The sequence below is a fragment of the Plecotus auritus genome (genome assembly GCF_963455305.1).
Source record: "Plecotus auritus genome assembly, chromosome: X".
Taxonomy (NCBI): Eukaryota; Metazoa; Chordata; class Mammalia; order Chiroptera; family Vespertilionidae; genus Plecotus; species Plecotus auritus.
This window is the reverse complement of record NC_137784.1, coordinates 57667864-57684859: the sequence shown is the minus strand read 5'-3', so window position 1 is coordinate 57684859 and position 16996 is coordinate 57667864. Positions and strand designations below refer to the sequence as shown.

General features: G+C 39.7%; 1 protein-coding gene across 2 annotated transcripts in view; it reads left to right on the top strand.

Moving 5' to 3' along the window:
• Positions 1 to 16996, top strand: part of HDAC8 (histone deacetylase 8) — a 451824-nt gene that overhangs the window by 331938 nt on the left and 102890 nt on the right. The window lies entirely within an intron of this gene.

Sequence of the window (16996 nt, the reverse complement as noted above, 5' to 3'; positions counted from 1 at the left end):
TTTAAGTCTATTTTGTTAAAGTATTGCTACCCTATCTTTTCTATTTGTTTATATTTTCATGATATCTCTTTTTCTATCCCTATAGTTTTAGTCAGTGTCTGTCTCCCATTCTGAAATGGGTCTCTTATAGATGGTATATATATGGGTCTTCTTTTTTTTATTTAATTAAATCTTTATTGTTGAAAGTATTACACATGTCCCCTATTTTCCCCCATTTACCCCTTCTTACCCGACCCCATCCCTCATCTCAGGCCTTCACTACCCTATTGTCTGTGTCCATGGGTTATGCATACATGCCTATAAGTTCTTTGGTTGATCTCTTCCCAGTCACCCACCTCCACCTTCCCTCTGACATTCCACAGTCTTTTCCATGCTTCTGTCACTAGATCTATTTTGCTCATCAGTTTATTTTGTTCATTAGATTCCATATATGAGGGAGATCTTGTGATACTTGTCTTTCTCTGACTGGCTTATTGAACTTAGTATAATACTCTCTAGGTCCCTCCATGCTGTATCAAAGGGTAAGAGATCCTTCTTTTTTTTAAATTTCTTTATTGATTAAGGTGTTACATATGTGTCCTTATTCCGCCAACCCCCCCCCATGCCCCCCACAGATGCCCTCACCCCGCTGTTGTCTGTGTCCATTGGTTACACTTATATGCATGCATACAAGTCCTTTGGTTGATCTCTCCCCCTTACCCCCACCCTCCCCTACCTTCCTTCTGAGGTTTGATGGTCTGATCGATGTTTCTCTGTCTCTGGATCTGCTTTTGTTCATCAGTTTATGTTGTTCACTATATTCCAAAAATGAGTGAGATCATGTGATATTTAACTTTCTCTGAATGGCTTATTTCACTTAGCATAATGCTCTCTAGTTCCATCCATGCTGTTGCAAATGGTAAGAACTCCTTGTTTACTGCAGCATAGTATTCCATTGTGTAGATATACCACAGTTTTTTAATCCACTCATCTGTTGATGGGCACTGAGGCTGTTTCCAAATCTTAGCTATGGTGAATTGTGCTGCTATGAATATAGGGATGCATATATACTTTCTAATTGGTGTTTCTAGTTTCTTGGGATATATTTCTAGAAGTGGGATCACTGGGTCAAATGGAAGTTCCATTTTTAATTTTTTGAGGAAACACCATACTGTTCTCCACAGTACCTGATAGGTTCCTTTTTCTCCGCATCCTCACCAGCACTTGTCATTTGTTGATTTGTTGATAATAGCCATTCTCACAGGTGTGAGATGGTACCAAATAGTCGTTTTGATTTGCATCTCTTGGATGATTAGTGACTTTGAGCATGTTCTCATATGCCTCTTGGCCTTCCTTCTGTCTTCTTTCAAAAAGTGTCTATTTAGGTCCATTGCCCATTTTTTGATTGGGTTGTTTATCTTCCTTTTGTTAAGTTGTATGAGTTCCCTGTAAATGTTGGAGATTAAACCCTTAATGGTGATAACATTGGCAAATATGTTCTCCCATGCAGTGGGCTTTCTTGTTCTTTTGTTGATGGTTTCTTTTGCTGTGCAAAAGCTTTTTATTTTGATGTAGTCCCATTTGTTTATTTTTTTCTTTAGTTTCCATTTCCCTAGGAGCAGTATCAGTGAAGAAATTGCTTCAGCATATGTCTGTGATTTTGCTGCCTGTGGATTCCTCTAGTATTTTTATGGTTTCCCGTCTTATATTTAAGTCCTGTATCCATTCTGAGTTTATTTTTGTGTATGGTGTAAGTTGGTGGTCTAGTTTCATTTTTTTGTATGTATCTGTCCAATTTTCCCAACACCATTTATTGAAGAGACTGTCTTGACTCCATTGTATGTTCATGCCTCCTTTGTTGAATATTAATTGAGCATAGTGGCTTGGGTTGATTTCTGGGTTATGTATGCTATTCCACTGACCTATATGTCTGTTCTTGTGCCAAAACCAGGCTGTTTTGAGAACAGTGGCTTTGTAATACAGCTTGATGTCTGGTCTTGAGATCCCACTTGCTTTGTTCTTCTTTCTCAGGATTTGCTGCAGCTATTTGGGGTCTCTTTTTATTCTAGATGAATTTTTGGAAAGTTTATTCTGGGTCTGTGAAATATGCCATTGGTATTTTAATGGAGACTGCATTGAATCTATAGAGTGCTTTGAGTAGTATGGACATTTTGATGATGTTGATTCTACCAATCCATGAACACGGTATGTTCTTCCATCTGTTTATGTCTTCCTCTATCTCTTTTTTCAGTGTCCTGTAGTTTTCCACGTATAGGTCTTTTACCTCCTAGGTATCTTAATTTTTTAGATGAGATGGTTAATGGGATTGTTTTTTAGTCCCCTTTTCTGTAACTTCACTATTCGTGTATAGAAATGCCACATATTTCTTGGCATTAATTTTGTATCCTACATTGCCGAATTCATTTATTAAGTCTAATAATTTTTTGATGGAGTCTTTAGGGTTTTCTATGTACAGTATCATGTCATCTGTGAATAAGGACAGCTTTAGTTCTTCTTTTCCAATTTGGATGCCTTTTATTTCTTGTTATCTGATCGCAACGGCTAGTACTTCCAGTACAGTATTGAACAGGAGTGGTGAGAGTGGGCATCCCTGTCTTGTTCCTGTTCTTAAGGGAAATGAGTTTAGTTTTTGTTTATTGAGTATGATGTTGGCTGTGGGTGTGTCATATATGGCTTTTATTATGTTGAGGTATGATCCTTCTATTCCCACCTTGCTGAGCGTTTTTATCAAGAAAAGGTGTTGGATTTTGTCAAATGCTTTTTCTGCGTCAATTCATATAACTATGTGATTTTTATCTCTCAATTTGTTTATGTGATGCATCACGTTTATTGATTTGTGGATATTATACCATCCTTGCATCCCCGGGATAAATCCTACTTGGTCATGGTGTATGATTTTTCTGATGTACTGCTGGATCCAATTTGCTAGAATTTTGTTGAGGATTTTGGCATCTATGTTCATGAGGGATATTGCCCTGTAATTCTCTTCCATTGTGTTGTCTTTGTCTGGCTTTGTATTTGGGTGATGCTGGCTTCATAGAAGGAGCTTGGAAGTGGTCCTTCCTCTTGAATTTTTTGGAATAGTCTGAGTAGGTAAGGTTTTAGTTCTTCTTTGAATGTTTGGTAAAACTCCCTTGTGAAGCCGTCTGGCCCAGAGCTTTTGTTTGCTGGACGCTTTTTGATGACTGCTTCAATTTCTTCCATAGTCATTGACCTATTGAGATGTTTAGATTCTTCCTGACTGAGTTTTGGAAGGTTGTATTTTTCTAAGTATATGTCCATTTCCTCCAGGTTATTCAGATTGTTGGAATAGAGTTGTTCATAGTAATTTTTAATAATCCTTTGTATTTCGGTGGAGTCTGTTGTTATTTCTCCTCTTCCATTTCTGATTTTGTTTATTTGGGTCCTCTCTCTTTGCTTCTTGGTGAGCCTGGCGAGAGGTTCATCAATCTTGTTTATCCTTTCAGAGAACCAGCTCTTGGTTTTGTTGATCTTTTCTATTGTTTTTTTGCTCTCTATGTCGTTTATCTCTGCTCTGATCTTTATTATTTTGTTCCTTCTGCTTACACTGGCTTTTCTTGTTGCTCTCTTTCTAACTCTTTGAGTTGTAGGGTTAGTTGATTTATTACCATTTTTTCTTGTTTTTTGAGGTAGGCCTGTAGAGCTATAAAATTCCCTCTCATGACTGCTTTCATTGTGTCCCATATATTTTAGATTGTTGTGTTTTTTTGTCATTAGTATTCCAGGATGTTTTTAATTTCTTCTTTGATCTCTTTGGTAACCCTATCATTGTTTGATAGCATGCTATTCAGTTTCCAAGTGTTTGAATTTTTTTGATTGTTTTTATTGTAGTTTATTTCTAATATTATTCCATTGTGGTCTGAGAAGATGCTTGATATGATGTCAATCTTCTTGAATATGTGGAGACATTGCCTGTGACCCAATATGTGGTCTATTTTTGAAAATTCCCCATGTGCACTTGAGAAGAACATATATTCCATGGCTTTGGGGTGAAATGTTCTGAAGATGTCAATTAAGTCCATCTTAAATAGTGAGTCATTTAGGATTGCTGTTTCTTTGCTGATTTTTTGTCTAGAGGATTTATCCAGTCATGTCAGTGGTATATTAAAGTCCCCTACTATGATTGTATTGTTTTTAATCTCTCCCTTGATATCTTCCAGGAGGTTTTTTTTATGTATTTGAATGCTCCTGCATTGGGTGCATATATGTTTATCAAAGTTATATCCTCTTGTTGTATCAATCCCTTTAGTATTATGAAATGGCTTTCCTTTTCTCTTGTTATGGCCTTTGCTTTGAGGTTTATTTTGTCAGATATAAGTATTGCTACCCCAGCTTTTTTTTTCATTTCCATTTGCCTGATAGATATTTTTCCATCCCTTCACTTTCAGTCTGTGTGTATCCCTTGTTCTGAGGTGGATCTCCTGTAGACAGCATATATATGGGTCATGTTTTTTATCCATTCACTCACTCAATGCCTTTTGATTGGAGCATTTAGTCTGTTTACGTTTAAAGTTATTATTGAAAGGTACTTGTTTGTCACCATTTTTATTTTTTGTGCCTGTGTTCTTTCTTACCTCTTTATTTCTTCTTTTTACACCAGTCCCTTTAGCATTTCTTGCATTTCTGGCTTTGTAGTGATAAACTCCCTTAGCCTTTTTTTGTCAGTGAAGCTCCTTATTTCCCCTTCAATTCTGAATGATAGCCTTGCTGGATAGAGTATTCTTGGTTTCAGTCCCTTGGTTTGAATCATTTTGTAAATTTCCTTCCATTCTTTTCTGGCCTGATGTGTTTCTGTTGAGAAATAATTTGATAATCGAATGGGAGCTCCCTTGTATGTAACTTTCTGTCTCTCTCTTGCACAAGGCCTTTAAGATTCTGTCTTTGTCCTGAACATTTGCCATCGTAATTATAATGTGTATTGATGTGGGCCTTTTCGGGTTCATCTTGTTTGGGACTCTCTGTGCTTGTGTGACCCTTTTCCCCCCACATCAGAGAAGTTATCTGACATTATTTTTTCAAATAGGTTTTCTAACCCTTGTTTTCCTTCCTGTTGTTCTGGCACCCCTATTATTCATATGTTGCTTCGTTTCATGTTGTCCCATAGCTCCCTTAGGCTGTCCTCCTGTCTTTTAATTTTTTTCTCCAATTGCAGTTCAGTTTGGGTGTGTTTTGCTTCCCTGTCTTCTAATTCACTAATTTTGTCCTCTGCTTCTCCTAGTCTACTGTGGAAACTTTCCATGGTGTTTTTTATTGCAGCTATTATCACTCTTCATTTCTTCTTGATTCTTACATAAGTTGTTGTAAGGCATTCTGGGTGGAGGTGAGGCTGGGATCCCTGTTAAAGCAGCTATCCCCTTCAAAAAGTTTAGGCCTCTGAGAAAAACTGGCCTCCTGGTACTGTTTACAATGGTAGCAGAGGCTGCCTGGTTAGGTGAGCCTGGTTAGCCTGCCCCCAAAGGTCCTGCGGTATCTAACTGTGCCTTACTCACATACACACACAGACACCCCATATGACCACACACTCCTCTTTTGCTCCCTCACTCACTCACTCACGCTCTCTCCCTCACTGTAGCCTTCTTTCTGTCTCTGTAGTTGGGTCTTGGGTGTTATTGACCTGTTCGTGGATGGAGTTTCCTCTCCAGGTATCTGGTTAATGTGGCTTGATCTCTAGCTCCTGGCCAGACAGGATAAAATTCACCTTGACAAGACACAACACAAAGGGAACAAAGCACAAATATACTCACAACACCAATAACCCTGCTATAAGTAACCACCTGAGAAAAGAGAATTAGGGGAGAAAAAAGAAAGCACAAATGATATCAAAAAGCGAGAAAAAGATAAGAGAGAAAAGAAAAAGGAGAATATATATATATAACACCACAGAACCAATAGATAAACCAAAAAAAATCAAACACCAAACACCCAGCAAAGAGGGTGGGGGCAGAATCTGTAGAGGCTGAGCTTATATTCAGGAAATAAGGTTAAGAATTGGATGAATATGGGGAGGTTCTCAGTTCAGTGTAGAGGAAGTAGAAAGTGGATAGGTGGATAAGAAGAAAGAGAACAGGAAGAAAATAATAATAATAATAAATTTACAAAAAAATGATTTCAAAAACGGTATAAAAAGTAAAAAATAGCAAATAAAAACAAAATAAAATAGAGTGATAGAAATATAATGTGAAAAGAAATAGAAAATAAAGCAACAAATGAAAACAGGGAAACAAAGAAAAAATAGAGATAAAATAATAATAAAAATAAAAATGAAAAAGTGAAGTGTCGTTCCTTTAGCTGGCTTAAGATCCCAGTCTTCTGTACTGTACTGTTTCTCAGATTGCTGTTGCTGGGACTGAAAGTCTCTCCTTAGGCCAGTCCCTTTGGACTCTCAGGGACTATTTATGTCCTTCACTTTGAGATCTAATTTGTCAGATATAAGTATTGCTACCCCAGCTTTTTTTTCATTTCCACTCACCCAAAAACCTTTTTCCATCCCTTCACCCTCAGTCTGTGTGCGTCTTTTTTTCTAAGGTTGGTTTCTTGTAGAGAGCAGATATATTAGACATGTTTTCTTATCCAATCCGTTACCCTATGTCTTTTGACTGAGGCATTAAATTGATTTACATTTAAAGTTATTATTGAGGTCTTTAGGAAAAATGGTGGCGGAATAGACAGACGTGTCCCAAGCCTTGTCCCAGAGCAGATAAAAAGAACATCTGAGGATCACATGGGGAGTGTCTGTTGGAGAGTTAGGGGACAGCTATACTCCATGAGAAGGTGGGGGACTGCTGGACGAGGGTCCCCTGATGGGGCAGCCTCCACTGCTGCCAGGTTCCCTCCCGGAGCCACCAGCTCGGATGCGAAGACCGCGCCATCTTGAAGGGGAAAATGGATGTTATTGGCAAACTGAAAATCTACAACTTCGGCACCCACTGAACAGCTGTGAACCCCAGAGCACCAGTCTCCAATTGGTGCAAACACGTGGATTCAGAGGAGCTCTACACTCCACCACAGAGGTCAGATTTCTCCTGGGATAAGCTGAGGTCTCTGGTCCTCGCAGGACAGAGAAATGCGTGAACTGTGGGAGCTGGAGGACCGGGGGAAATCAGCACCTAGAAAAATCTGTGGCTGTTGGGGCTGGCATAATTCGTGAATGTGGAAGGTGGTCCTCAGAACTGCTAACAGAGGGGATCTCTAAAAAGCAACCCATTTTGATCTGATGCAGAAGGACAGGCTAAAAATTTTGGGAGCGTGCTGGCTGCTTGGACACAAGGGGTAAAAGGGGATTGCGCAGGCTAATGCATAGACCTGGAGTTTGCACACTTACGCTTTCTCCTCTTTGAATCCTTGCTTCTGATTACTGAGCCCAATATATAGGATCACCCAGTTGGGGACACCTTTGGAGACTACAGCGGAAAGTTGTTTTTCTGGAACCTGGGGGTCAGAGCGGGGAGTGACTGTCAGAGAACCAGATCTGGAGCAACCCACTCCCACAAGCGGATATTGAGTGCCACAGGGAAAGCAGGATCTAAGCACAGGTTAGACAGGACCTATAGACCCAGAAGTCAACCCAGAAACACTGCCACCCAGGGGCTGAATCACAAATTGTCTCTTGTGTAATCACAAATTAAGGAATACAAGAATGTAAGACACACCGCCTGCTTAAAAATCAGAATTGGCTTACAACACTGAGGAGCAGTGGAACGCAGGGAACTGCAATACTGTCCTGACTGGGAAACAGGTGTGCCAAAGAACAATAGAGAAAGTGAATGACCTTCACTACTGCACATTTTATTTTTATTTGTTTTATTTTTCATTTTTTTTATTATTTTTCTTTTTCATCTTTTACTTAAGAAACTATTTTTTTTCTTTTTTCCTCACTTTATTTTACCTTTTTAATTATTACATTTTATTTTCAATCAGTATTATTACTACTATTATTTTACCTTTTTTTTAAAAAAGTGTCATTTTATTTTCTCTTTATTTGACTTTGAGATTAGTGTTCTACATTCTATTTTCATCTTTCCTTTAACATCATTCTACTCTATCTCAACTCTACCTTTATGCCATCACTCTCTTCCTAACTTTTGCCCTTTTGTTGTCCTGTTTCTGTTATCCTTTTCCTGCTTTAGATTTTCCCTATTCTTTCTTTTTACCGCCCCCCCCCCCCGTTAAAATTTCACCCTACTTATATATCTAATTTCGAATCCCCTCCTCTGAGTTCATACACACCTCTATCTTCTCTGTCTTCACTATCCAAAAAATTGTTTTTCTCTCTGTCCTTTTGTTGTTGTTTGCTTGAATATTGATTATATCAATTTTTTATGCATTTTTGTGAAATTGTTTTGCTTATTCTTTTTTTGTTTTGTTTTTTTGCTTGTTTTTTTTGTTTTATGCATCTGTTATTCCTCACCTTGCTTGATATTAATTGTTGTTTGTAGTTTGTATTCATCTCCAGGTATTTGTTGCTGGCATTTGCTGGGATTAGTGGCTGTTCTATGGTAGTTTTCTCCCCATATATACAGTTTGTTCCCCTTTTCTTTATTATTCTCTTCCTTTTCTCTCTTACTTTTTTTTCCTTTTCCCAATTTCATTTTGGCACTCCTTTTTTTTTTTCTTCTTCTTTCTCTCCTATACCCTAATTTGCCTTTCTCTGGTGGTCACCTTTATTTGGGGTTATTAATATTGTGAATACATTTCTGTTCAGTGCCTTGTGTGTAATACATGGTTGTGTTGTATTTTGTGCCTTTAAATCAACGCAGGAGAGAGAGAACTACATAACCAGACACCCAGAGAAGAGAGACCATGGGGAGACAAAGAAACAGCCCACATATGAAAGAAAAGCAGGCATCACCACAAAAGGAAGGAAATGAAATAGAGGCAAGAAATCTACCAGAGAAAGGATTCAAAAAAATGGTCATAAGGAGGCTGAAAAGAATGGAAGACAAATTCGACAATATGAAGAAGAACCAAGAGGATATGAAGAAGAACCAAGAAGAAATGAAAAATGATATCGATGCTCTAAAGAACTCAATAGAAAGCATCAAGAGTAGACTAGAAGAAGCAGAGGACTGCATCAGTGAGCTAGAAGACAAAGTAGGAAAAAATACCCAAGTAGAGCAGCTTCTAGAAAAACAAATTAAAAAGCAGAAGGTGAGACTCAGGGGACTTTGGGACAACAGGAAACAAACAATATCCGCACAATAGGGGTCCAGAAGGAAAGGAAACTGAGCAAAGAATAGAAAACTTGTTTGAAGAAATAATGACAAAAACTTCCCTGATATAGGGAAGAAAAAACCCACACGAATCCAAGAAGCTCACAGAGTCCCAAGCAAAATGAAACCCAAAAGACCGATGCCAAGGCACATTACAATTAAATTGGCAAACACCATCGACAAAGTAAGAATCTTAAAAGCAGCCAGAGAGAGACAGAAAGTTACATACAAATGAACCCCCAGCAGACTAGTGACTGATTTCTCAACAGAAACTCATCAGGCCAGAAGGGAATGGAATGAAATATACAAAGTCATGCAAAGGAAGGGTCAGAATCCAAGAATACTGTACCCAGCAAGGCTATCAATCAAAATTGAAGGTGAAATCAGGAGCTTCACAGACAAAAAAGGACTAAGGGAATTTATTACCACCAGCAATGCAAGAAATGCTAAAGGATCTGCTGTAAAAAAAAAGAAATAGGAAGCAAAGAAGGAACACAGGGGTAAAGAATAAAAATAGCAAAAATAAGTACCTATCAATAATAACTTTAAATGTAAATGGATTAAATGCCTCAATCAAAAGACATAGGGTAATGGATTGGACAAGAAAACACGACCCATATATCTGCTGTCTGCAAAAAACCCACCTCAGAATAAAAGATGCACACAGACTGAGGGTGAAAGGATGGAAAAAGGTTTTTCAGGCGAATGGAAATGACAAAAAAAGCTGGGGTAGCAATACGTATATCTGACAAATTAGATCTCAAAGTGAAGGACATAACAAGAAATAAGGAAGGCCACTTTATAATACTAAAGGGATCAATCCAACAAGAAGAAATAACCCTGGTAAACACATATGCACCCAATACAGGAGCACCCAAATACATAAAAAAACTCCTGGAGGATATCAAAGGAGAGACTTACAACAATACAATCATAGTAGGGGACTTTAATACCCCACTATCACCATGGGACAAATCCTCTAAACAAAAAATCAGCAAAGAAACATCAATATTAAATGACTCACTAGACCATATGGAATTAATTGACATTTTCAGAACATTTCACCCCAAAGCCACACAATACACATTCTTCTCAAATGCACATGGGTCATTTTCAACGATAGAGCATATGTTGGGTCATAGGCAAAGTCTCTTCAAATTCAAGAAGATAGAAATCATATCAAGCTTCTTCTCAGATCACAGTGGCATAAAACTGGAAATCAACTACAATAAAAACAATCGCAAAAAATCAAAAACATGGAGACTAAACAGCATGCTATTAAACAATGACTGGGTTACCAGAGAGATCAAGGAAGAAATAAAAAAACATCATGGCAACAAATGACAATGAAAACACAACAATCCAAAATCTATGGGACACAGCAAAAGCAGTCTTGAGAGGGAAGTTCATAGCTCTACAAGCCTACTGCAAAAAAACAAGAAACAATGGTAATAAATTACCTAACCCTACAACTCAAAGAGTTAGAAAGAGAGCAATAAGAAAAGCCCAGTGTAAGCAGAAGGAAGGAAATAATAAAGATCAGAGCGGAGATAAACGACATAGAGACCAAAGAAACAATACAAAAGATCAACAAAACCAAGAGCTGGTTCTTTGAAAGGATAAACAAGATTGATGAACCTCTAGCCAGGCTCACCAAGAAGCAAAGAGAGAGGACCCAAATAAACAAGATCAGAAATGAAAGAGGTGAAATAACAGATCCCGCCGAAATACAAAGGATTGTTAAAAAATACTAAGAACAACTCTATTCCAACAAACTGGACAACCTGGAGGAAATGGACATATTCCTAGAAAAATAAAACCTTTCAAAACTCAATCAGGAAGAATCTAAACATCTCAATAGGCCAATAACTGTGGAAGAAACTGAAGCAGTCATCAAAAAGCTTCCAGCAAACAAAAGCCCGTGGCCAGATGGCTGCACCGGGGAGTTTTAACAAACATTCAAGGGAGAACTAAAACTTAACCTCCTCAGACAATTCCAAAAAAATTCAAGAGGAAGGAACACTTCCAAGCTCCTTCTATGAAGCCAGCATCACCCTAATACCAAAACCAGACAAAGACAACACAATGAAAGAGAATTACAGGCTAATATATCTCATGAACATAGATGCCAATATCCTCAACAAAAATCTAGCAAATCAGATTCAGCAGTACATCAGAAAGATCATATACAATGACCAAATAGGATTTATCCCAGGAATGCAAGGATGGTATAATATCCGCAAATAAATAAACGTGATACATCACATAGACAAATTGAGGGAGAAAAATCACATTGTCATATCAATTGATGCAGAAAAAGCATTTGACAAAAAACAACACCCTTTCTTGATAAAAACTCTCAACAAGGTGGGAATAGAAGGATCATACCTCAACATAATAAAATCCATATATGATAAACTCACAGCTAATATCATACTCCATGGGTAAAAACTAAAACCATTTCCCCTAAGAACAGGAAAAACACAGGGATGCCCACTCTCACCACTCGTGTTCGACATAGTACTGGAAGTATTAACCATTGCAATTAGACAAGAATAAGAAATAAAAGGCATCCAAATTGGAAAAGAAGAAGTAAAGGTGTCCTTATTTGCAGATGACATGATATTGTACATAAAAAACACGAAAGACTCCATCAAAAAACTAACAGACTTAATAAATGAATTCGGCAATGTAGCAGGATACAAAATTAATGCCAAGAAATCTATGGCATTTCTATACACCAACAGTGAACTTACAGAAAGAGAGACTAAAAAAGCAATGCCATTTTCCATTGCACCAAAAAAATTAAGATACTTAGGAATAAACCTAACCAAGGAGGTAAAAGACCTATATGCGGAAAACTACAGGACACTGAAAAAAGAGATAGAGGAAGATGTAAACAGATGGAAGAACATACCATGTTCATGGATTGGTAGAATCAACATCATCAAAATGTCCATACTACCCAAAGCAATCTATAGATTCAATGCACTCCCCATTAAAATACCAACAGCATATTTCACAGACCGAGAAAGAACTCTCCAAAAATTCATCTGGAATAAAAAAAGACCCCGAATAGCCACAGCAATCCTGAGAAAGAAGAATAAAGTAGGAGGGATCTCAATACCAGATTTCAAGCTGTATTACAAAGCCACTGTCCTCAAAACAGCCTGGTACTGGCACAAGAACAGACATATAGATCAATGGAACAGAATAGAGAATCCAGATATCGACCCAAACCAATATGCACAATTAATATTTGACAAAGGAGGCATGAGCATACAATGGAGTCAAGACAGTCTCTTCAATAAATGGTGTTGGGAAAATTGGACAGATACATGCAAAAAAATGAAACTAGATCACCAACTTACACCATACACAAAAATAAACTCAAAATGGATAAAGGACTTAAATATAAGATGGGAAACCATAAAAATACTAGAGGAATCCACAGGCAGCAAAATCTCAGACATATGCCAAAAGAACTTTTTCAGTGATACTGCCCCTAAGGCAATGAAAGCCAAAGAGAAAATAAACAAATGGGACTACATCAAAATAAAAAACTTTTGCACAGCAAAAGAAACCATCAACAAAACAACAAGAAACCCCACTGTATGGAAGAACATATTTGCAAATGGTATCACTGATAAAGGTTTAATTTCCAACATCTACAGGCAGCTTATACAACTTAATAAAAGGAAGATAAATGATCCAATAAAAAAATGGGCAACGGACCTAAATAGAATCTTTTCGAAAGAAGACAGAAGGAAGGCCAAGAGACACATGAAAACATGCTCAAAGTCACTAATTATCTGAGAGATGCAAATCAAAACGACAATGCGATACCACCTCATTCCTATCAGAATGGCTATCATCAACAAATCAACAAACGACAAGTGTTGGCGAGGATGTGGAGAAAAAGGAACCCTCGTGCACTGCTGGTGGGAATGCAGACTGGTGCAGCCACTGTGGAGAACAGTATGGAGTTTCCTCAAAAAACTGAAAATGGAACTCCCATTTGACCCAGTAATCCCACTCCTTGGAATATATCCTAAGAAACCAGAAACACCAATCAGAAAGGATATATGCACCCCTATGTGCATAGCAGCACAATTTACAATAGCTAAGATTTGGAAACAGCCTAGGTGCCCGTCAGCAGATGACTGGATCAGAAAACTATGGTACATCTACACAATGGAATACTATGCTGCCATAAAAAAGAAGGAATTACTACCATTTGTAGGCACCTGGATGGAATTAGAGAACATTATGCTAAGTGAAATAAGCCAGTCAATGAAAGAAAAATACCACATGATCTCACTCATTTGGGGATAATGAAAAACATTATAAACTGATGAACAAAAAGGTAGTTACAGAGGCAGTAAAGCATCAAACAGACTGTCTAATTACAGTGGTAAGGTTAGGGAGAGGTTGGGGAAATAAGAGATCAACTGAAGGACTTGTATGCATGCATATAAGAGTAACCGATGGATGCAAAAATTGGGGGGTGAGGGCATGTATGGGAGTGGGGTGGGGGGGGGCAATGGTAAGATATGTACACATATAATACCTTAATAAAAATTTGAAAAAAAAAAAAAGAAACAACAAGAAAGCCCACTGCATTGGAGAACGTATTTGCCAATGATATCAACGATAAGGGTTTAATCTCCAACATTTACAGGGAACTCATGCAGGTTAACAAAAAGAAGATAAACAACCCAATGAAAAAATGGGCAACTGATCTAAATAGACACTTTATGAAAAAAGACAGAAGGAAGGCCAAGAGACATATGAAAACCGCCTCACAGTCACTAATCATCAGAGAGTTGCAAATCAAAACAACAATGCGGTACCAACTCACATCTGCCAGAATGCCTATTATCAACAAACTAGAGGCCCGGTGCACGAAATTCGTGCACAGGGAGGGGGTGTGTCCCTCAGTCCAGCATGCACGCTCTCTAATCTGGGACCCCTCAATGGATGTCCGACTGCCCATTTGGGCCCGATCCCACTGCGATTGGGCCCAAACGGGCAGTCAGATATCCCTCTTACAATCCAGGACTGCTGGCTGCCAACTGCTCGCATGCTTGCCTTCCTGATTTCCCCTAACTGCTTCTGCCTGCCAGCCTGATCACCCCCTAACCACTCCCCTGCTAGCCTGAATGATGACTAACTGCTCCCCTGCCAGCCTGTTTGCCCCTAACTGCCTTCCCCTGCAGACCTGGTCACCCCTAACTGCCCTCTTCTGCAGGCCTGGTCACCCCTAACCACCCTCCCCTGCAGGCCTGGTACCCCCCAACTGCTCTCCCCTGCAGGCCTGGGTCCCCCCAACTGCCCTTCCCTGCAGACCCAGTCACCCCCAACTTCCCTCCTCTGCTGGCCGGATCACCCCTAACTACCCACCCCTGCAGGCTTGATTGCCCCCAACTGCCCTCCCTTGCAAGCCTGGTTCCTCACAACTGCCCTCCCCTGCTGGCCTGATCACCCACAAGTGCCCTCCTTTGCAGGCCTGGTTCCTTCCAATGGCCCTCCCCTGCTGGCCATCTTGTGGTGGCCATCTTGTGTCCACATGGGGTCAGGATCTTTGACCACATGGGGGCAGCCATCTTGTGTGTTGGAGTGATGGTCAATCTGCATATTACTCTTTTATTAGATAGGATAGAGGCCTGGTACACAGGTGGGGGCCAGCTGTTTTGCCCTGAAGGGTGTCCTGGATCAGGGTGGGGGTTCACTTGGGGTGTGGGGCGGCCTAGGTGTGGAGCCTGTCGTGGTTAGCGGGCTAGCCATGCCCCCCGGCAACCCAAGCAGAGGCCCTGGGATCTTGGATTTATTTATCTTCTACAATTGAAACTTTGTAGCCTGGAGTGGAGCCAAGCCCTCTGCTCGCTCCGTGGCGGCAGCCATTTCTGTTGGGATTTATGTATCTTCTATAATTGAAACTTTGTAGCCTTAAGTGGAGGCCAAAGCAGGCCAGGGCTGCAGAACCTTGGCTTCCTCCATCGCCGCGGGCAACCCTAACCTCCTGCTCTCTCCAGCTCCGTGGCTGCCGCCATTTCTGTTGGGATTTAGCTTCTATAATTGAAACTTTGTAGCATTGAGTGGAGGCCTGGGCCGGCAAAGGCAGGAGGAAAGCTTGGCTTCCTCCATTGCTGGGGAAACCCAAGCCTCCCTCCTGCTCTCTGTGGCGCAGCCATCTTGGTTGGGTTTATTTGCATATTCCCTCCTGATTGGCTGGTGGGCGTGGCTGGTGAGTGTAGTGGAGGTATGGTCAATTTGCATATTACTCTTTTATTGGATAGGATCAACAAATGACAAGTGCTGGCGAGAATGCGGAGAAAAAGGAACCCTCGTGCACTTCTGGTGGGATTGCAGACTGGTGCAGCCACTGTGGAGGACAGTATGGAGTTTCCTCAAAAAACTAAAAATGGAACTCCCATTTGACCCTGTGATCCCACTTCTAGGAATATATCCCAAGAAACTAGAAACACCAATCAGAAAGGATATATGCACCCCTATGTTCATAGCAGCACAATTCACCATACCTAAGGTTTGGAAACAGCGTAAGTGCCCATCAGCAGATGAATGAATTAAAAAACTGTGGTACATCTACACAATGGAATACTACACTGCGTTAAATACGGAGTTCTTACCATTTGCAACAACATGGATGGAGATGGAGAGCATTATGCTAAGTGAAATAAGCCAGGCAGAGAAAGATAAATATCACATGATCTCACTCATTTGAGGAAAATAATGAACAACATAAACTGATGAACAAAAATAGATCCAGAGACAGAGAAACATCAATCAGAACATAAAACCTCAGGGAATGAATGGGAGGGTGGGGGAAGGGGGAGAGATCAACCAAAGAGAGATAAAACCTCAGGGAATGTATGGGAGGGTGGGGGAAGGGGGAGAGATCAACCATGTAAGCCTAATCGATGGACACAGACAACAGGGGGTGAGGGGATGAATGGGAGGTGGGGGGTAATGGGAGAATAAGAACACATATGTAATACCTTAATAAAGAAATTAAAATAATAAAGTTATTATTGACAGGTACTTATTTGTCTCCATTTGTATTCTTTACCCCTGTGTTCCTTCTTCACTACCTATTTCTTTTTTTTACAGCAGACCCTTTAGCATTTCTTGCATTACTGGTTTAGTGGTAATAAACTCCCTTAGTCCCTTTTTGTCTGTGAAGCTCCTGATTTCACCTTCAATTTTGATTGATAGCCTTGCTGGGTACAGTATTCTTGGATTCAGACCCTTCCTTTGCATGACTTTGTATATTTCATTCCATTCCCTTCTGGCCTGATGTATTTCCATTGAGAAATCAGTTGCTAGTCTGATGGGGGTTCCTTTGTAGTTAACTTTCTGTCTCTCTCTGGCCACTTTTAAGATTCTTACTTTGTCGTTGGTGTTTGCCAATTTAATTATAATGTGCCTTAGCGTCAGTGTTTTGGGGTTCATTTTGCTTGGGACTCTGTGAGCTTCTTGGATTTGTGTGGGTTTTTTCTTCCCTATATCAGGGAAGTTTTCTGTCATTATTTCTTCAAACAGGTTTTCTATTCCTTGCTCAGTTTCCTCTCCTTCTGGCACCCCTATTATGTGGATATTGTTTTGTTTTGTGTTGTCCCAGAGTTCCCTTAAGCTGTCCTCCTGCATTTTAATTTATTTTTTCTAGAAGCTGCTCTATTTGGGTATTTATCCCTACCTTGTCTTCTAGCTCACTGATGCGGTCCTCTGCTTCTTCTAGTCTACTC